Source organism: Macaca nemestrina, chromosome 1 (genome assembly GCF_043159975.1).
Source record: "Macaca nemestrina isolate mMacNem1 chromosome 1, mMacNem.hap1, whole genome shotgun sequence".
Taxonomy (NCBI): Eukaryota; Metazoa; Chordata; class Mammalia; order Primates; family Cercopithecidae; genus Macaca; species Macaca nemestrina.
The window spans coordinates 39,965,166-39,986,995 of record NC_092125.1 but is presented as its reverse complement, the minus strand read 5'-3'; the positions used below and the strand labels follow the sequence as shown (position 1 = coordinate 39,986,995).

General features: G+C 41.1%; 2 long non-coding RNA genes across 2 annotated transcripts in view; one reads left to right on the top strand and one right to left on the bottom strand.

Annotated features, from left to right (window-relative positions):
• Positions 1-21,830, top strand: part of LOC105484539 (uncharacterized) — a 234,987-nt gene that overhangs the window by 89,852 nt on the left and 123,305 nt on the right. The window contains exon 4 of the long non-coding RNA XR_011611687.1: positions 21,293-21,345. This is a non-coding gene — a long non-coding RNA (uncharacterized lncRNA). The remainder of the gene's footprint in view (positions 1-21,292; positions 21,346-21,830) is intronic.
• LOC105484547 (uncharacterized) lies at positions 13,628-15,724 on the bottom strand. Its single transcript, XR_989043.2, has 2 exons — positions 15,617-15,724; positions 13,628-13,828 (listed from the first exon to the last, which is right to left on the bottom strand). It is a non-coding gene; the product is annotated as an uncharacterized lncRNA (long non-coding RNA).

The following is a 21,830-nucleotide window of genomic DNA, read 5'->3' as shown; positions in this document are numbered from 1 at the left end:
CTCATTGTTCAATTCCCACCTATCAGTAAGAACATGCGGTGTTTGGTTTTTTGTTCTTGTGTTAGTTTGCTGAGAATGATGTTTTCCAGCTTCATCCATGTCCGTGCAAAGGACATGAACTCATCCATTTTTATGGTTGCATAGTATTCCATGGTGTATATGTGACACATTTTCTTTATCCAGTCTATCACTGATGGGCATTTGGGTTGGTTCCAAGTCTTTGCTATTGTGAACAGTGCTTCAGTAATCATATGTGTGCATGTGTCTTTATAGTAGAATGATTTATAATCCTTTGGGTATAAACCTAGTAATGGGATTGCTGGGTCAAATGGTATTTCTGGTTCTAGATCCTTGAGGAATCACCACAATGTCTTCCACAATGGTTGAACTAATTTACACTCCCACCAACAGTGTAAAAGTGTTTTTATTTCTCCACATCCTCTCCAGCATCTGTTGTTTCCTGACTTTTTAACGATCACCATTCTAACTGGCATGAGATGGTATCTCATTGTGGTTTTGATTTTCATTTCTAATGACCAGTGATGATGAGCTGGTTTGTTGGCTGTATGTGTTCTTTTGAGAAGTGTCTGTTCATATCCTTTGCCCACTTTTTGGTGGGGTTTTTCTTTCTTGTAAGTTTGTTTAAGTTCTTTGTAGATTCTGGATATTAGCCCTTTGTCAGATGGATAGATTTCAGAATTTTTCTCCCATTTTGTAGGTTGCCTGTTCACTCTGATGATAGTTTCTTTTGCTGTGCAGAAGCTCTTTAGTTTAATTAGATTCCATTTGTCAATTTTGTCTTTTGTTACCATTGCTTTTGGTGTTTTAGTCATGAAGTCTTTGGCCATGCCTATGTCCTGATTGGTATTGCCTAGGTTTTCTTCTAGGGTCTTTATGGTTTAAGTCTTATGTTTAAGTCTTTAATCCATCTTGTGTTAATTTTTGTATAAGCTGTAAGAAAAGGGGTCCAGTTTCAGTTTTCTGCATATAGCTAGCCACTTTTCCCAACATCATTTATTAAATAGGAAATCCTTTCCCCATGGCTTGTTTTTGTCAGGTTTGTCAAAGATCAGATGGTTGTAGATATGTGGTGTTACTTCTGATGTCTCCATTCTGTTCCATTGGTGCATATATCTGCTGCGGTACCAGTACCATGCTGTTTTGATTACTGTAGCCTTGTGTAGTTTGAAGTCAGGTAGCATGATGCCTCCAGCTTTGTTCTTTTGGCTTAGGATTTTCTTTTCTATACAGGCTCTTTTTTGGTTCCATATGAAATTTAAAGTAGTTTTTTCTAGTTCTATGATGAAAGTCAATGTTAGCTTGATGGGGATAGCATTGAATCTGTAAATTACTTTGGGCAGTATGGCCATTTTCACGATATTGATTCTTCCTATCCATGATCATGGAATGTTTTTCCATTTGTTTGTGTCCTCTCTTATTTCCTTGAGCAGTGGTTTGCAGTTCTTCTTGAAGAGGTCCTTCACATCCCTTGTAAGTTGTATTCCCAGGTATTTTATTCTTTTTGTAGCAATTGTGAATTGGAATTCACTCATGATTTGGCTCTTTGTCTACTACTGGTGCATAGGAATGCTTGTGATTTTTGCACATTGATTTTGTATCCTGAGACTTTGCTGAAGTTGCTTATCAGCTTAAGGAGGTTTTGGACTGAGACAATGGGGTTTTCTAAATATACAATCATGCCATCTGCAAACAGAGGCAATCTGACTTTCTCTCTTCCTATTTGAATACCCTTTATTTCTTTCTCTTGCCTGACTGCCCTGGACAGATCTTCCAATACTATGTTGAATAGGAGTGTTAAGAGAGGGCATCCTTGTCTTGTGCCAGTTTTCAAAGGGAATGCTTCCAGCTTTTTCCCATTCAGTATGATATTGGCTGTGCATTTGTCATAAATAGTTCACATTATTTTGAGATATGTTCCATCAATACCTAGTTTATTGACAGTTTTAGCATGAAGGAGTATTGAATTTTATCAAAGGCTCTTTCTGCATCTATTGAGATAATCACGTGGTTTTTGTCAGTGGTTCTGTTAATGTGATGGATTACGTTTATTGATTTGCATATGTTGAACCAGCCTTGCTTCCCAGAGATGAAGCCGACTTGATGGTGGTGGATAAGCTTTTTGATGTGCTGCTGGATTCAGTTTGCCAGTATTTTATTGAGGATTTTCACATCAATGTTCATCAGGGATATTGGCCTGAAATTTTCTTTTTTGTTGTGTCTCTGCCAGGTTTTGGTAGCAGTATGATGCTGGCCTCATAAAATGAGTTAGGAAGGATTCCCTCTTTTTCTATTGTTTGGATTAGTTTCAGGAGGAATGGTACCAGCTCCTCTTTGTACCTCTGGTAGAATTAGGCTGTGAATCCGTTTGGTCCTGAACTTTTTTGGTTAGTAGGCTATTAATTACTGTCTCAATTTCAGAACTTGCTATTGGTCTATTCAGGGATTCAACTTCTTCCTGGTTTAGACGTGGGAGGGTGTATGTGGTCCAGGAATTTATCTATGTCTTCTAGATTTTCTGGTTTATTTGCATACAGATATTTATAGCATTCTCTGATGGTAGTTTGTATTTCTGTGGGATCGGTGGTGATCTCCCCTTTGTCATTTTTTATTGTGTCTACTTGATTCTTCTCTCTTTTCTTCTTTATTAGTCTTGCTAGCAGCCTATCTGTTTTGTTGATCTTTTCAAAAAACAAACTCCTGGATTCATTTATTTTTTGAAGGTTTTTTGTGTCTCTATCTCCTTCAGTTCTGCTCTGATCTTAGTTATTTCTTGCCTTCTGCTAGCTTTTGAATTTGTTTGCTCTTGCTTCTCTAGTTCTTTTTTTTTTTTTAATTATACTTTAAGTTCTAGGGTACATGTGCACAACGTGCAGGTTTGTTACATATGTATACATGTGCCATGTTGGTGTGCTGCACCCATTAATTCATCATTTACATTAGGTATATCTACTAATGCTATCACTTCTCCCCTCCTCCCCACAATAGGACCCGGTGTGTGATGATCCCCTTCATGTGTCCAAGTGATCTCATTGTTCAATTCCCACCAGTGAGTGAGAGCATGCGGTATTTGGTTTTCTGTTCTTGCAGTAGTTTGCTGAGAATGATGGTTTCCAGCTGCATCCATGTCCCTAGAAAGGACATCCTTTTTTATGGCTGCATAGTATTCCATGGTGTATATGTGCCGCATTTTCTTAATCCACTCTGTCACTGATGGACATTTGGGTTGATTCTAAATCTTTGCTATTGTGAATAGTGCCGCAATAAACATACATGTGCATGTGTCTTTATAGCAACATGACTTATAATCCTTTGGGTATATCCCCAGTAATGGGATGGCTGGGTCAAATGGTATTTCGAGTTCTAGATCCTTGAGGAATTGCCACACTGTTTTCCACAATGGTTGAACTAGTTTGCAGTCCCACCAACAGTGTAAAAGTGTTCTTATTTCTCCACATCCTCTCCAGCACCTGTTGTTTCCTGTTTTTTTAATGATTGCCATTCTAACTGGTGTGAGATGGTATTTCACTGTGGTTTTGATTTGCATTTCTCTGATGGCGAGTGATGATGAGCATTTTTTCATGTGTCTGTTGGCTGTATGAATGTCTTCTTTTGAGAAGTGTCTGTTCATATCCTTTGCTCACTTTTTGATGGAGTTGTTTGTTTTTTTCTTGTAAATTTGTTTGAGTTCTTTATAGGTTCTGGATATTAGCCCTTTGTCTGATGAGTAGATTGCAAAAATGTTCTCCCATTCTGTAGGTTGCCTGTTCACTCTGATGGTAGTTTCTTTTGCTGTGCAAGCTCTTTAGTTTAATTAGATCCCATTTGTCAATTTTGGCTTTTGTTGCTGTTGCTTCTGGTGTTTTAGACATGAAGTCCTTGCCCATGCCTATGTCCTGAATGGTATTACTTAGGTTTTCTTCTAGGGTTTTTATGGTTTTAGGTCTAACATTTTAGTCTCTAATCCATCTTGAATTAATTTTCATATAAGGAGTAAGGAAAGGATCCAGTTTCAGCTTTCTAGCCAATTTTCCCAGCACCATTTATTAAATAGCGAATCCTTTCCCCATTTCTTGTTTTTGTCAGGTTTGTCAAAGATCAGATGGCTGTAGATGTGTGGTATTATTTCTGAGGGCTCTGTTCTGTTCCATTGGTCTATATCTCTGTTTTGGTACGAGTACCATGCTGTTTTGGTTACTGTAGCCTTGTAGTATTGTTTGAAGTCAAGTGGCGTGATGTCTCCAGCTATGTTCTTTTGGCTTAGGATTGTCTTGGAAATGCGGGATCTTTTTTGGTTCCATGTGAACTTTAAAGTAGTTTTTTCCAATTCTGTGAAGAAAGTCATTGGTAGCTTAATGGGGATGGCATTGAATATATAAATTACGTTGGGCAGTATGGCCATTTTCGCAATATTGATTCTTCCTATCCATGAGCATGGTATGTTCTTCCATTTGTTTGTGTCCTCTTTTATTTCACTGAGCAGTGGTTTGTAGTTCTCCTTGAAGAGGTCCTTCACATCCCTTATAAGTTGGATTCCTATGTATTTTATTCTCTTTGAAGTAATTGTGAATGGGAGTTCATTCATGATTTGGCTCTCTGTTTGTCTGTTACTGGTGTATAAGAATGCTTGTGATTTTTGCACATTGACTTTGTATCCTGAGACTTTGCTGAAGTTGCTTATCAGCTTAAGGAGATTTTGGGCTGAGACAGTGGGATTTTCTAAATATACAATCATGTCATCTGCAAACAGGGACAATTTGACTTCTTCTTTTCCTAATTGAATATCCTTTATTTCTTTCTCTTGCCTGATTGACTTAGCCAGAACTTCCTACACTATGTTGAATAGGAGTGGTGAGAGAGGGCATCCCTGTCTTGTGCCAGTTTTCAAAGGGAATGCTTCCAGTTTTTCCCCATTCAGTATGATATTGGCTGTGGGTTTGTCATAAATAGCTCTTATTATTTTGAGATACGTTCCTTCAATACTGAATTTATTGAGAGTTTTTAGCATGAAGGGCTGTTGAATTTTGTCAAAGGCCTTTTCTGCATCTATTGAGATAATCAAGTGATTTTTGTCTTTGGTTCTGTTTATATGCTGGATTACATTTATTGATTTGCGTATGTTGAACCAGCCTTGCATCCCAGGGATGAAGCCCACTTGCTTATGGTGTATAAGCTTTTTGATGTGCTGCTGGATTCGGTTTGCCAGTATTTTATTGAGGATTTTTGCATCAATGTTTATCAGGGATATTGGTCTAAAATTCTCTTTTTTTGTTGTTATCTCTGTCAGGCTTTGGTATCAGGATGATGTTGGCCTCATAAAATGAGTTAGGGAGGATTCCCTCTTTTTCTATTGATTGGAATAGTTTCAGAAGGAATGGTACCAACTCCTCCTTGTACCTCTGGTAGAATCCGGCTGTTAATCCGTCTGGTCCTGGACTTTTTTTTGGTTGGTAGGCTATTAATTATTGCCTCAATTTCAGAGCCTGCTATTGGTCTATTCAGGGATTCAACTTCTTCCTGGTTTAGTCTTGGGAGAGTGTAAGTGTCCAGGAAATTATCCGTTTCTTCTAGGTTTTCTAGTTTATTTGCGTAGAGGTGTTTATAGTATTCTCTGATAGTAGTTTGTGTTTCTGTGGGGTCGGTGGTGATATCCCCTTTAGCATTTTTTATTGCATCTATTTGATTCTTCTCTCTTTTCTTCTTTATTAGTCTTGCTAGCAGTCTGTCAATTTTGTTGATCTTCTCAAAAAACCAGCTACTGGATTCATTGATTTTTTGGAGAGTTTTTGTGTCTCTATCTCCTTCAGTTCTGCTCTGATCTTAGTTATTTCTTGCCTTCTGCTAGCTTTTGAATGTGTTTGCTCTTGTTTCTCTAGTTCTTTTAATTGTGATGTTAGGGTGTCAATTTTAGATCTTTCCTACTTTCTCTTGTGGGCATTTAGTGCTATGAATTTCCCTCTACACACTGTTTTAAATGTGTCCCAGAGATTCTGGTATGTTGTATCTTTGTTCTCTTTGGTTTCAAAGAACATCTTTATTTCTGCCTTCATTTCATTATGTACCCAGTAGTCATTCAGGAGCAGGTTGTTCAGTTTCCATGTAGTCGAATGGTTTTGATTGAGTTTCTGAGTTGATTGAAGTCCTGAGTTCTAGTTTGATTGCACTGTGGTCTGAGAGACAGTTTGTTATAATTTCTGTTCTTTTACATTTGCTGAGGAGTGCTTTACTTCCAACTATGTGGTCAATTTTGGAATAAGTGCGATGTGGTGCTGAGAAGAATGTATATTCTGTTGATTTGGGGTGGAGAGTTCTATAGATGTCCATTAGGTCCACTTGGTGCAGAGCTGAGTTCAATTCCTGGATATCCTTGTTAACTTTCTGTCTTGTTGATCTGTCTAATGTTGACAGTGGGGTGTTAAAGTCTCCCATTATTATTGTATGGGAGTCTAAGTCTCTTTGTAAGTCTCTAAGGACTTGCTTTATGAATCTGGGTGCTCCTGTATTGGGTACATATATATTTAGGATAGTTAGCTCTTCCTGATGAATTGATCCCTTTACCATTATGTAATGGCCCTCTTTGTCTCCTTTGATCTTTGATGGTTTAAAGTCTCTTTTATCAGAGACTAGGATTGCAACCCCTCCTTTTAGTTTGTTTTCCATTTACTTGGTAGATCTTCCTCCATCCCTTTATTTTGAGACTACGTGTGTCTCTGCATGTGAGATGGGTCTCCTGAATACAGCCAGCTGATGGGTCTTGACTCTTTATCCAATTTGCCAGTCTGTATCTTTTAATTGGATCATTTAGTCCATTTACATTTAAGGTTAATATTGTTATGTGTGAACTTGATCCTGTCAGTATGATATTAGCTGGTTATTTTGCTCATTGGTTGATGCAGTTTCTTCCTAGCATCGATGGACTTTACATTTTGACATGTTTTTGCAATGGCTGGTACCTGTTGTTCCTTTCCATGTTTAGTGCTTCCTTCACAATCTCTTGTAGGGTAGGCTGGGTGGTGACAAAATCTCTAAGCATTTGCTTGTCTGTAAAGAATTGTATTTCTCCTTCACTTATGAAACTTAGTTTGGCTGGATATGAAATTCTGGGTTGAAAATTCTTTTCTTTAAGAATGTTGAATATTTGCATGCATTCTCTTCTGGCTTGGAGAGTTTCTGCCGAGAGATCTGCTGTTAGTCTGATGGGCTTTCCTTTGTGTGTAACCCGACCTTTCTCTCTGGCTGCCCTTAACATTTATTCCTTCATTTCAACTTTGGTGAATCTGACAATTACGTGTCTTGGAGTTGTTCTTCTCGAGGAGTATCTTTGTGGCATTCTCTGTATTTCCTGAATTTGAATGTTGTCCTGCCTTACTAGGTTGGGAAAGTTCTCTTGGATGATATGCTGCAGAGTGTTTTCCAACTTGGTTCTCTTGTCCCCATCACTTTCAGGCACACCAATCAGACATAGATTTGGTCTTTTCATATATTCCCATATTTCTTGGAGGCTTTGCTCATTTCTTTTTACTCTTTTTTCTCTAAACTTCTCTTCTTGCTTCATTTCATTCATTTGATCTTCAATCACTGATACTCTTTCTTCCAGTTGATTGAGTTGGTTACTGAAGTTTGTGCATTTGTCACGTAGTTCTCATGTTATGGTTTTCATCTCTATCAGTTCTTTTAAGGTCTTCTCTGCATTGATTATTCTAGTTATCCATTCATCCATTCTTTTTTCAAGGTTTTTAGTTTCTTTGTTCTGGCTACGTAGTTCCTCCTTTAGCTCTGAGAAGTTTGATCAACTGAAGCCTTCTTCTCTCAGTTCGTCAGAGTGATTCTCTGTCCAGCTTTGTTCCATTGCTGGTGATGAGCTGCATTCCTTTGGAGGGAGAGATGCACTCTGATTTTTTGAATTTCCAGCTTTTCTGCCCTGCTTTTTCCCTATCTTTGTGGTTTCATCTGCCTTTGGTCTTTGATGATGGTGATGTACTGATGGGATTTTGGTGTGGGTGTCCTTTCTGTTTGTTAGTTTTCCTTCTAACAGTCAGGACCCTCAGCTGCAGGTCTGTTGGAGTTTGCTTGAGGTCCACTCCAGACCCTGTTTGCCTGGGTATCAGCAGCGGAGGCTGCAGAAGGTAGAATATTGCTGAACAGCAGGTGTTGCTGTCTGATTCTTGCTCTGGAAGCTTCATCTCAGGGGTGTATCCCGCTGTGTGAGGTGTGAGGTGTTGGTCTGCACCTAGTGGGGGATGTCTCCCAGTTAGGGTATTCAGGGGTCAGGGACCCACTTGAGCAGGCAGTCTGTCTGTTCTCAAACCTCAACCTCCGTGCTGAGAGATCCACTGCTCTCTTCAAAGCTGTCAGACAGGGACATTTACACCTGCAGAGGTTTATGCTGCTGTTTCTTTAGCTATATACCCTGTCCCCAGAGGTGGAGTCTACAGAGGCAGGCAGTCCTCCTTGAGCTGCTGTGGGCTCCACCCAGTTCGAGCTTCCTGGCAGCTTTGTTTACCTACGTAAGCCTCAGCAATGGCGGGCACTCCTCCCCCAGCCTCGCTTCTGCCTTGCAGTTAGATCTCAGACTGCTGTGCTAGCAATGAGGGAGGCTCCGTGGGTGTGGGACTCTCTGGGCCAGGCATGGGATATAATCTCCTGGTGTGCCGTTTGCTAAGACCCTTGGTAAAGTGCAGTATTAGGGTGGGAGTTACCTGATTTTCCAGGTGTTGTGTGTCTCAGTTTCCCTTGGCTAGGGTAAGGAATTCCCTTCCCCCTTGTGCTTCCCCGGTGAGGTGATGCCTCGCCCTGCTTCAACTCTGGCTGCTCTGGCTGCACCCACTGACCGGTGCTAACTGTCCAACACGCCCCAGTGAGATAAACCCAGTACCTCAGTTGAAAATGCAGAAATCACCCGTCTTCTGTGTCGCTCATGCTGGAAGCTGGAGGCTGGAGCTGTTCCTATTTGGCCATCTTGGGCATCCCCCCTCTAGTTCTTTTAATTGTGATGTTAGGGTGTCAATTTTAGATCTTTCCTGCTTTCTTTTGTGGGCATTTAGTGCTATAAATTTCCCTCTAAACACTGCTTTGGCTGTATCCCAGAGATTCTGGTACATTGTGTCTTTGTTCTCATTGGTTTCAAATAACTTATTTCTGCCTTCATTTTGTTATTTACACAGGAGTCATTCAGGAGCAGGTTGTTCAGTTTCCATGTAGCTGTGCATTTTTGAGTGAGTTTCTTAATCCTGACTTCTAATTTGATGGCACTGTGGTCTGAGAGACTGTTATGATTTCCTTTCTTTTGCATTTGCTGAGGAGTGTTTTACTTCCAATTATGTGTTCAATTTTAGAATCAGTGCAATGTGGTGCTGAGAAGAATGTGTATTCTGTTGTTTTGGGATAGAGAGTTCTGTAGATGTCTATTAGGTCTGCTTGGTCCAGAGCTGAGTTCAAGTCCTGAATATCCTTGTTAATTTTCTGTCTCATTGATCTGTCTATTATTGACAGTGGGGTGTTAAAGTCTCCCACTAGTATTGTGTGGGAGTCTAAGTCTCTTTTTAGGTCTCTAAGAACTTGCTTTATTAATCTGAGTGTTCCTGTATTGGGTGCATATATATTTAGAATAGTTAGCTCTTCTTGTTGCATTGATTCCTTTACCATTTTGTAATGCCCTTCTTTGTCTCCTTTGATCTTTGTTGGTTTAAAGTCTGTTTTATCAGAGACTAGGATTGCAACCCCTAGTTTTTTATGTTTGTCATTTGCTTGGTAGATATTCCTCCATCCCTTTATTTTGAGCCTATGTGTGTCTTTGCATGTGAGATGGGTCTCCTGAATACAGCACACTGATGGGTCTTGAGTCTTTGTCCAATTTGCCAGTCTGTGTCTTTTAATTGGTGCATTTAGCCCATTTACATTTAAGGTTAATATTGTCATGTGTGAATTTGATCCCATCATTGTGATGCTAGCTGGTTATTTTGCCTGTTAGTTGATGCAGTTTCTTCATAGTGCTGAGGGTCTTTACAATTTGGCATGTTTTTACAGTGGCTGGTACCGGTTTTTCCTTTCCATGTTTAGTGCTTCCTTCAGGAGCTCTTATAAGGTATCCCTAGTGGTGACACAATCTCTCAGCATTTGCTTATCTGTAAAGGATTTTATTTCTCCTTTGCTTATGAAGCTTAGTTTGACTGGATATGAAATTCTGGGTTGAAAATTCATTTCTTTAAGAATGTTGAATATTGTCCCCCACTCTTTTCTGGCTTTTGGGATTTCTGCAGAGAGATCTGCTGTTAGTCTGATGGGCTTCCCTTTGTGGGTAACCTGACTTTTCTGTCTGGCTGCACTTAACATTTTTTCCTTCATTTCAATCTTGGTGAATCTGACAATTATGTGTCTTGGGGATGCTCTTCTTGAAGAGTATCTTTGTGGTCTCTGTATTTCCTGAATTTGAATGTTGACCTGTCTTGCTAGGTTGGGGAAGTTCTCCTGGATAATATCCTGTAGAGTGTTTTCCAAGTTGGTTCCATTCTCCCCGTAACTTTCAGGTACACCAATCAAACATAGATTTGGTCTTTTCACATAGCCCCATATTTCTTAGAGGCTTTGTTTGTTCCTTTTCGTTCTTTTTTCTTTCATCTTGTCTTCACACTTTATTTCATTAAGTTGATCTTCAATCTCTGATATCCTTTCTTCTGCTTGATCGATTCTGCTATTGATACTTGTGTATGCTTCACGAAGTTCTCATGTTCTGTTTTCAGATCCATCAGGTCATTTATGTTCTACACTAAACTGGTTATTTTAGTTAGCAATTCCTCTAACCTTTTTTCAAGGTTCTTAGCTTCCTTGCATTGGGTTAGAACATGCTCCTTTAGCTCAAAGGAGTTTGTTATTACGCACCTTCTGAAACCTCCTTCTATCAATTTGTCAAACTCATTCTCCATCCAGTTTTGTTCCCTTGCTGGCAAGGAGTTGTGATCCTTTGGAGGAGAAGAGGTATTCTGGTTTTTGGAATTTTCAGCCTTTTTGCACTGGTTTTTTCCCTTCTTTGTGGATTTATCTACCTTTTGTCTTTGATGTTGTACCTTTGAATGGGGTTTCTGAGTGGACATCCTTTTTGTTGATGTTGATGCTATTCCTTTCTGTTTGTTAGTTTTCCTTCTAATAGTCGGACCCCTCTGCTACAGGTCTGCTGGAGTTTTCTGGAGGTCCACTCCAGATACTGTTTGCCTGGGTATCACCAGTGGAGGCTGCAGAACAGCAAAGACTGCTGCCTGTTCCTTCCTCTAGAAGCTTCATCCCAGAGGAATACCTGCTAGCTGCCAGCCAGAGCTCTCCCGTATGAGGTGTCTGTTGACCCCTTCTGGGATGTGTCCCAGTCAGGAGGCACAGGGGTCAGGGTCTCACTTGAGGTGGCAGTCTGTCCCTTAGTAGAGCTCGAGTGCTGTGCTAGGAGATCCGCTGCTCTCTTCAGAGCTGGCAGGCAGGGACATTTAAGCCTGCTGAAGCTGCTCCCACAGTTGCCCCTTCCCCAAGGTGCTCTGTCCCAGGGAGATAGGGATTTTATCTATAAGCCCCTGACTGGGGTCGCCGCCTCTTTTTTCAGAGATCCCCTGCCCAGAAAGGAGGAATCTAGAGGCAGTCTGGCTACAGTGACTTTGCTGAACTGAGTGGAGTCCACCCAGTTCGAACTTCCCAGCATCTTTGTTTAAACCATGAGGGGAAAACTGCCTATTGAAGCCTCAGTAATGGTGGACACCCCTTCCTCCAGTAAACTGGAGCATCCCAGGTCGACTTTAGACTGCTGTGCTGGCAGTGAGAATTTCAAGCCAGTGGATCTTAGTTTGCTGGGCTCCATGGGGGTGGGATCTGCTGAGCTACACCACTCGGTTCCCTGGCTTCAGCCCCCTTTCCAGGGGAGTGAATGGTTCTGTCTCGCTGGCATTTCAGGTGCCACTGGGGTATGAAAAAAACAAAAACAAAAACAAAAAAACAACTCCTGCAGCTAGCTTGGTGTCTGCCCAAACAGCTGCCCAGTTTTGTGCTTGAAACCCAGGCCCTGGTGGCATAGGCACCTGAGGGAATCTCCTGGTCTGTGGATTGCAAAGACTATGGGAGAAGCATAGTATCTGGGCTGGAATGCACCATCCCTCAGGGCTCAGTCCTTCATGGCTTCCCTTGGCTAGGGTAGACAGTTCCTCAACCCCTTGCACTTCCCAGGTGAGGTGATGCCCCACCCTGCTTCCGCCCACCCTCCATGGGCTGCACCCACTGTCTAACCAGCCCCAGTGAGATAAGCCAGGTACCTCAGTTGGAAATGCAGAAGTCACCCACCTTCTGTGTTGATTTCGCTGGGAGCTGCATGCCAGAGCTGTTCCTAGTCCTCCATCTTGCCAGCCCAGTCCTAATTTTTGTATTTTTAGTAGAGATGGAGTTTCATCATGTTGACCAGGCTGGTCTTCAACTCCTGATGTTAGGTGATCCGCCTGCCTTGGCCTCCCAAAGTGCTGGGATTACAGGCATGAGCCACTGCGCCTGACCCATGACACACATTTTTAAGGGTTTTGCTGTTTACTGCTCTCCTTCCTTTCATAAGTTTATATGGAGTTAAAATTCTATGATCAGTGTAAGAGAGTGTGTTCCCCTTACACTTTTCAAACTACATATTTCCATTGTGAGTAATCCTTTTTACAGATCATCTCAACTGGCACTCAAATCAATATTTGTCCAGTCCTGCCCTTCCTTGTCCTATGTATATAGGACACACTGCTCCTAGCAAGAAAGTTCACACCCAACAGAAGTTTTTTTGTTTGAACCTAAAAATAAAATGCTGATGGTGATTAATTCATGAAATCTTAATTTTATTCAAATTATATTAGACTATCCTAAAGGAAAAGAGAACAAAGGCAAAATATTTTTTACCTCAACCCATTGTCATATAGATAATCTTCAACTTACTTTCATTTATTTATTTATTTATTTATTTTTAGTAGAGATGGGGTTTCACTGTGTTTGCCAGGCTGGTCTCAAACTCATTACCTCAAATGATCCACCCACCTCGGCCTCCCGAAGTGCTGGGATTACAGGTGTGAGCCACCATGCCCAACTGATAAACTTCAACTTTCAATCTGCTGATCTACTTGTACATTTGCAATTCTTCAGAAATGCGACATGGCTGATATTTTACCTCCTTTGAAGAAATTTAAACTTCTTGAGGTCAGAAGCCATTCTTCTATACCTTTTATAGAATAAGTTAGAGAACCATAAGATGGTAGACCTGGAAGTCGCCTCTGTATTTCTCTAGTCTGAATTTTTCTACAGATGGGGAAAATGGGTCCCAGAAAGGTGGAAGAACTTACCCATGATCAGGAGCTATTTAGAGGCCACCAGGTATTAGAACCTGTGTAACCTGACTCCTCTTTCAATGCTCTTAGCAGTGCCTGCCCTCAAAGGTAAATCTATGAAGAAAAGAGAACACTGCTTGTCTTATTTAGAGTAGGTTAATAAAAAGTGCTTCTCCGAATCATTCTGAATCTATTAGCTAGACTCATACAATGTTTGCAAGACTTGAATGAAATGTCCATTTCCAAGTGGTATGGCTTTCTCATGCATCACTGGAAGGGATTATTCATAAATGAACTCTCAGGAAATGGTATGGTTCATCCACCATAAGGAGTTACTGAATATCAACCAATTAAATCTTGGAGTCTGTTCCATCCAAGGACAATCATTTTGGGTTTGTTGTGTTCGTGTTGTAGATCAAACCTTTTATCCAATCTTCTGTTGGCTGGTATGTGCTCACAACTCACCATCCATCCAAGGCAGATAAATACTTTGGAACATAAGAAAAACATATTTAGTTTATTTGCATCCTCTTTTTAAATGACTTTTTTCATGAACTATAAGCATTCAGATTAATAAAATAAAGGTTTTAAATGGGGATGTACAATTAAGAAAGAGAAAACTAATTTCCAGACACCATAAGAGGCAAAGCAGTAGCTGGGATTAAATATAAAACTTGACTAAGACTATGGTAGTCATAGAAAGAGATTAAGAAAGGGAAAAGAAACAAAAAGGAAGAAAGAAAAAGAGACAGAAGGATTGATATGGAATAATTCTCATTATCTAAGAGGAGGAGGTCTTAAGCAATATCAGGTTCTCTATATCAACCTCACAGTGAACAAAAAAGTTGAATTCATAAGGTTAGTTCTCATGACAATTTTTTATAAAAGCCAACCCCTCTACACAAAAACATAAATATAGTAAAGGCATTTATTTGAGATGGTAAGGTAATGAGGTTCAAGTTTATAGATATTTGGTAGTCCAGGCTAATCTGACAATAAAAGTTAAAATATTTAGAGGTATAGATAGATATCATGTTTCTCAGACTCTTAACTAAATGCTTAATAAATATAATAACTTCAGCTAGGTATGACTTGAGAGTTGAAGTTAGACTTCCAGGAAGCTGTTCTATTTTGCTAATTAAAGACAAATGTATATGCTTGGGAAAATAGATAAATGAGTGGAAGGACATGTGTTATAGCAACAAAGGAACCTACCAATAATCTGATGTGGAAGGAAATCATGCTTCCTCTAAATACAGGTGACCCGCTAGGATCTGTGCTTAATGAAAACTCCAAAATTTGCTAGAATGGCATGAATATTTCAAGTTGAGCCATCACAGCTTGGGCAAAACATTTTTAAGACTTGTGTGGAATGTCTACTTCCAAGTAGCATGACTTCCTCATGGGCCACTATAATGAATTAGACTTAAATGAACTCTCAGGAAATTGTATGATTCATCCACTATAAAGAATTATTGGATATCAAGCAATTAAATCTTGGAATCTGTCCCATGCAAGGACAATAATTTTTGTTTTGTTGTAGTTAGTGTTTAGCTCTTTTTCCTGGTTAGTGTAATAAAACCATGCTGTCTGCATGTACACTTGGGCTGTCCACTTAAAACTGGGACCTGATACTTCTAAAAAACTGTTCTTGCCTTGCTGATTTTGGCAGTGGAGTTAGAATGCAAATTTTGTAGCGCTCTCTGGGAACCTACATGGAATTCTTTTACAGCTTAATTCACGACCAGTGAATAGGAGGGATACATTCTTCCTATTAGCTAGACTTGTGAAATATTTTTAAAGGATGTTTTGATTGATTGGTTGCTTCATTGTGTTAACTGGGTGGCGCCTCTCCAGAAACAGTAGGTTCTGAGGCATCTTTTACATAAAAATCACAACAGGTCACTCTGCAGTCAAAAAATCTTTCATGCCAGACGTAGTGGTTCATGCCTGTAATCCAAGCACTTGGGGAAGTAGAGGCGAGTGGATCACTTGAGACCAGGAGTTTGAGACCAGCCTGGCAAACATGGTAAACCCCCTCTCTGTTAAAAATACAAAAAGTAGCCAGGTGTGATGGCGCATGCCTGTAATAGCAGCTGCTTGGGAGGCTGAGGCACAAGAATCAATTGAACCCCGGAGGCAGAGGTTGCAGTGAGCCAACATCATACCATTGTACTACACCTGGGCACAGATTGAGATTCTATCTCAAAAAGAAATATGTGTGTGTGTGTGTGTGTGTGTGTGTGTGTGTGTGTGTGTGTATTTCATATCCTTACCTCACTCTTAGGTGAAATCTAAAGTCTTCAACATGATCCGTTAGGCCTATGTGATCTGGCTCTGCCTCAGTCTCCAGCCACCCACCTTTGCTATACAGGTTGAGGATCCTTAACCTTAAAATACAAAATACAAAATGCTTCAAAATTCAAAACTTTTTGAATGCTGACAAGGTACCATAAATAGAAAATTCCACACTTGACCTTATATGATGGGTTGCAGTCAAAACACAGTCAAAATTTGTTTCATGCACAAAATTATTTAAAATATTGTATAAAATTACCTTCAGTCTATGTGTATATGGGATACTTGGAACATAAATGAATTTTGTGTTTAGATTTACTATGGATATGCAAATATTCCAAAATTCAAAAAAAAGTCCCAAATTTGAAACACTTCTCGTCCCATTTTGGACAAGGGATAATCAACCTGTACTAGACTTTCTTATCTGCTTTTCCACCACGAGGCTTTTACCCCAACTATTCCTGCTGTCTGAAATGTTCAACATCTGGATAGTTCTTTCTTGTCTTCTATGTCTCAAGTTAAATGTTCCTTCCTAACCCCCTCCAATCCCAAATTAGATTCTCTAAATATGCTCTGTTACAGTGCCCTGCACATTTTCTTTGTAGTATCTACCACTGTTTTCAATTATGGCATTTATTTGAATAATTATAGCTTATCAGTGAAAGACAAGTTCCAGGATTTCAGAGACCTGTTTGTTCTGCTCAATGCCGAATGCTCAGGTGACAGGAATTTAGCATCTCCTGAATGGTTGGAGGTTTACAGTGTCAGGGCATTGGCTTTCCTGATTTTGGTCGGTCCAGTAGGCATTGTGCTTAAAATATTGTTCTGTTTTATTTTGTTTTATGGAGTAGGTTCTTTCCCCGCCCCCCCCCCCCCCCCCCCGATACGGAGTCTCGCTCTGTCGCCCAGGCTGGAGTGCAGTAGTGCAATCTCGGCTCACTGCAACCTCCGCCTCCCGGTTTCAAGTGATTCTCCTACCTCAGCCTCTCGAGTAGCTGGGACTACAGGCACATGCCACCAAGCCTGGCTAATTTTTTGTATTTTTAGTATAGACAGGGTTTCACTGTGTTAGCCAGGATGGTCTCGATCTCCTGACCTCGTGATCCGCCTGCCTTGGTCTTCCAAAGTGCTAAGATTACAGGTGTGAGCCACTGTGCCTGGCATCAGTTTAAGACAAATGGGATAGCAGACATTCTTTCCTTTCCGGCACTCCCTCTACCATGCCATCATGGGGAAACATCTTCTTCCATGGACAGTGGGAAAGGGCGCTCACTCTGCAGAGAGGACAGATGGGAGCCCAGGTGCATGATCCAGGGCAGCATCTTCTTAGCTCAGAGGAGGGGTTGAGCTGTTATGGAAGGCCAGGTAGAGTCAGGACCCAGTCACCAAAAACCTGTATCATCTGGGTGCCACCCATGCCAGAAGCAGTTAGCAGTAGCCACCTGCCCTTTCTCCCCTGGGGCAGCTATGGGCTGACACCTGAATTCTCCCTAGAGCCTCTAGACCTGAGGCCACCCTCAAGAGCAGTGTCCTCTGAGGGGAAGAAGTGACCACATGGTACAGAAGCCTCGTGATGGCCTGTAATCAGTTTTTACACTAAAGGAAAAAGTAGTTTAACCTAAGGTCTTCCTACTTCTTCATCCACCAAGGCTGAAAAAGTAAATATTATTTTATTATGGGTTTAAGTTGACCTAGAAGAAAGGAGAACCAAAAATACTGTATCCTTGTGGGAGGTATTGTATGCCAAGAGGAGCCAGGGCAGGTGGTGTAGTAAAAGCACAGGGCCAAAGAGTCAGGAGGTTTGAGTTGGAGTCTTTGGTTCAGGCCTCATCAGCTTAGTCACTTCCCCACTCTGGGGTCCTCAATTTCCTCATTTTGAAATGAGGGGCCTGAGTGAGATAACAACTAAGATCCCTGCTGAGTTAACACAATGTTATTTTAGAAGAGAGAAAGAAGGGATGGAAGGAGAAAAAAAAATGGAGGAAAGAAGGAATGAAGAAAATCAGAAGGAAGGAAGGATGGAAGGAAGGTGGGATAACTTCTAATATCAGAAAGTAGGGTAGTAGAATAGAATTAATTTAACTGTAAGTGACAGGAAACTCTAAATAACAGGGACAAGCAAGTTTGAGGCTTATTTTTCTTTCACATGGAAGTCTAGAGATTGGCTAAAAGGGAGGGTCAGGGACCCAAGTTACTTCTATCTTGTTACTCTGCCCAGCATGGCTTCCATTGCCAAGTTTGTATCATGATCCAAGCTGTTGGCCAGCCATCTACTTCCACTCCATTGATGAGAACTTAGTCTTGTGGCCACGCTGGCCTGCAAGGGGATCTATCATATGTAGTTTTTGTTCTGGTTAGCCATGGGGCTCCTGCTGAGGAGTAGGAGGAAGACAGATATTAGGGGATGTATAACAGGCCCTGCTAGAGTGGGCTTCCCAGGAAGGGTCAATTATGGAGATGTCCAAAAATTGTAGAGCAGAATATCAGTACTGTAAATGGAATCAAGATCATTTAGAATCTGCCTGTTTAATAGTTTGGGCAAAATATAGGGCAAATGGAGCAATTAGCTTACTCCACATCTCAGGGAAAGGGAGAGGCTTTGGTTTTGTACAGAGGGGAAGTCATGGTCAACAAAGGAAGGGAAAACAGACTCTTAGGGTCTTCTGTAGACTTAGGAGGCAGGACAACATAAAAGAGTATGCAAGGAAGGAAAAAAAATTAAATAAAAATAAAATGAATGGATGAACAAGATTCCCACTGTCCCTACTTACTATCCAGTTAAATTTTTTTTTAATTAAAAAAAAGAAGACTATGTAAGGAAACAATGAACTTTGGCCCTTTAACAGAAAGAATCCAGAATCAAAAAACTTTAAATAAGACTGAGGGAAAATTAAAGTAGCCAAAGCAATACTCCAACTAAGCCAGATGCCTAGAATTTGCTTTCTTATTGTAGCCTATACCTAAGATTCCTTGTGTTATCATTTCTGTGTCTGAGATTGCTGGAGAGTCACAAAAGAGAAGGAGGTTAGAAAAACTAAGGCCTTTAGTCTCATGGTTGTAGCCCAAAGAGGGCATCCCTGCCTTCCTTCCCCACCTTCCACAAGCTATGAAAAAAAGTGGAGGAGCCGGTGCCCAGGAAGCTAGGAGATGACAAGTGAAACTTGCAGCAGGGAAGAGAGGGCCTGACACCCCACCACGTGCTCATCTGTTAGGAAATTTCAGCTCCCTTACATATACTTCTGCATTAGGAGGGAGACACCCAAACCAACAACCCAGGCAGAGGAAAGAGAGTAAAGCCACTTGAGAGAGGCCCATCTTCACCATTCAACTGTGTCTTCTGACCATGGTCACATCCTCACCCTCCTCTCTCAGTCCTTTATAACTTCAGAGAGGAAATTGCACAGAAAAAAGAAAAAAGACAAAGACAGGTAAATATGTTAGTTAAGGTATGTGAGCTGCTGTAACAGCATAACACAATAAAAGTTTGTTTCTGTCCCACCAGTCTAATGCGTGGGAAGGATAGGGGAATCCAGGGAGCCATAGCTCTGCCATCTTCAACACATGACTGCCAGCGTTGCCCTGAGCATCAGCATCCCACAGGCAGATGGGGAAAGAGCTTGTGAGGTTGCAAGTGGGAGGCTTTTATCACAAACCTGGAGGTGGCACACATCACTTCTGCTCAGATTCCACGGGTCAGAACTCAAGCGTGTGACCACATTTAACTCAAGGGAGACTAGAAGCTGTGAAATACATGTTTGCTCAGGAAGAAGAGGGAATGAGTTTGTGATCAGTCAGCAGCCTCAGCCTTAGTGGACATGAGAGGGCAGGTAGAAAATTCGGGAGTGATCTGTACCCATGGGGTAGTGAGGGTGCAAATCTAATTTTGCCTAAAAAAAGTATTTCAGACCACAGACTCAATTAGAAAATAGAAGGTTACACTGGTTAGTCCTCCTTCACAAATCTTTGCTTTGTTTCCCTTAGTCCCTTGCATCATGACCCCAGTGTTCAGCTCAGATCCGATTATCTCAGAGAGTTAGTGCACTGTGATAAACAGCCAGAGTCTTAGGGTTGCTAAGAATGCCAGTAATTATCAGGCACATCTAAAAGATTTGTGAAAACCTCTGTACAGTTGCTGCTAATACTTGAATACTTTCTGCTTGAATACTTTCTATCCTGGAGAACTTTTTATCTTAAAAGACAACCTAAGCCATTAATTTACTAATTAAATGTGTTTTTTTTTTTTTGAATGCGTACCCTCCACCAGGCACTGGGAATACAAGGTCACAAAAACCTAGATCCAGTTCTTAAGAATATCACAGTTTTGTACAATTTCTCTACTGTTTATGTTTATTACATTGGGCCACAGTTCTGCTTCTGCTGATGGTACTTCTCATTACGCTCCATTGCAGAGGTTGCCCAGGTATCTGAGTGAATTCCAAGCACAATACAGTAATCCTCTCTCAGACCCCAATCAACCTCACCCTAATTACCCCTCGAATCACCCTAATTATCCCTAGAAAAGTCAATCCTGGCTCCCATGCCACATTTGAAAATTGCCTACATGGCATTTTCCAAACCTGCTTATCCTCAGAGGACTTTTTGGAATCAGTCATTTGTCTAGTTACCAAATTACTTCTCCTCTGCCTTTCCAGTTTGGTTTTCTAAATTCTGCCTCTGGGTCCATTTCAAAACCTGTAATTGGATCTTTCAGGGGCTGAGCCTGCTGCGAAATGTCTCAGTGCCCTTGTTCATATTCATCTTGGAAAATCCACCCATCAGAACTCATTTTATGTGGCAAGATATGCCCATGCTTTTCATTTCAAAACCACTGCAGGGGCTGCATCTGAAGAATGGCCACCCATCTCACAGCCGCCTCCCACTTTGTGTTGCTAATTCAAAATATAATCTGTGCCTGGAAATCATGGGGGCTTTCAAAATTGTTTTAGAAGATATTCTAATGATGAGTTGCAAACCCTCAGGATCCTCTTCCCTGACTCCCCATGTCCCACTCCCTCACTTTAGCTCAGCCTGCATATGATCTTCCAATCTTTGCTCTTGGCCCTGCCACTAGGAATTCTTCCCTGTTCAGTCTACCAAACTCTGCTTTAAAGTTGGCATTTGCGGGTTGGTAAGCAAAAGTTATTCCTAAATGTCCCTATTTCAACATTTAGGCAAAGCCCAGTATGGTTTTTAAACTCTACTTACTTCCTTCTACTGGGCTTTTCCTGTTGTAAGTGGCCCTGAAAGGTTTTAATGACATGAGGAAACCAGCAGGAGCACCAGCAAGTGACAGATGCCCCTGGGCACCTGGTGTGCAATATCCCACTTAGTCCTCCCCACCATCCTGTGAGGCTGTCTCTATCGTCCCAAGGCTGCATGTGAGGAAGTGAAGCAGAAACAGGTCAAGTAACTTGTTTGATGTCACCAAGCTGGCAAGTGGAATTCAAATTCACATAGGCCTGACTCCAAAGCCAGAGCTCTTTCTACCACTCCAGTGAACTAACATCCTTATTTGAAGGTTGGAACTAGTAAGGCATATAATCAGGGACAAGGCAATTAAGCACCTCTGAACCTGGGGTTTCTTCACAAATGAAGGTGGACTAGATGAATGCTAAGGTCCCTCTCCCTAAAATTCTCTCTTTCTATTGATCTAGGGCTAGTGGACTCTGGAGGGAGAACTCACACCAATCTCAAGCAACAGCAGCAGGTATAGTATCAACAATAAACATTTATTTAGTGCCCATGCTACATAAGACAAATTATAGCTTTATTTTAATTATTCTAACAAGTCTGTAAAAGCCTGATTATTATCCTCCTTTTTATAGATGAGGAGACCAAGGCTCAGAGTAACATACCCAAAGTCACACAGTTAATAAGAAGCAAACCCAGGAATGTCTGACTTTTAAGTTCACACTCCCGTGTCCACCACTTTATATTTGTAGGGAAGGTGGGGAGAGGATGGAGGGCAGGTATTATAAGATATGGTCATTTAAGGCCAGAGAATTACCTTACAGAGTGGTCACCTGGCAGAGTGGTCAGAGGTAAGTCAGTTGAGATGAGAAGAGGTGCTTAGAACAGGTAATTAAAGCCCTGTTCTAGTCTCTCTCACTAGACTTTACTCCCAACCATAGGCAGATGTGCTACTTATTTCCACACATGGAGTCCTGCCCTGGAGGAAGCTTTGCCTAAGAG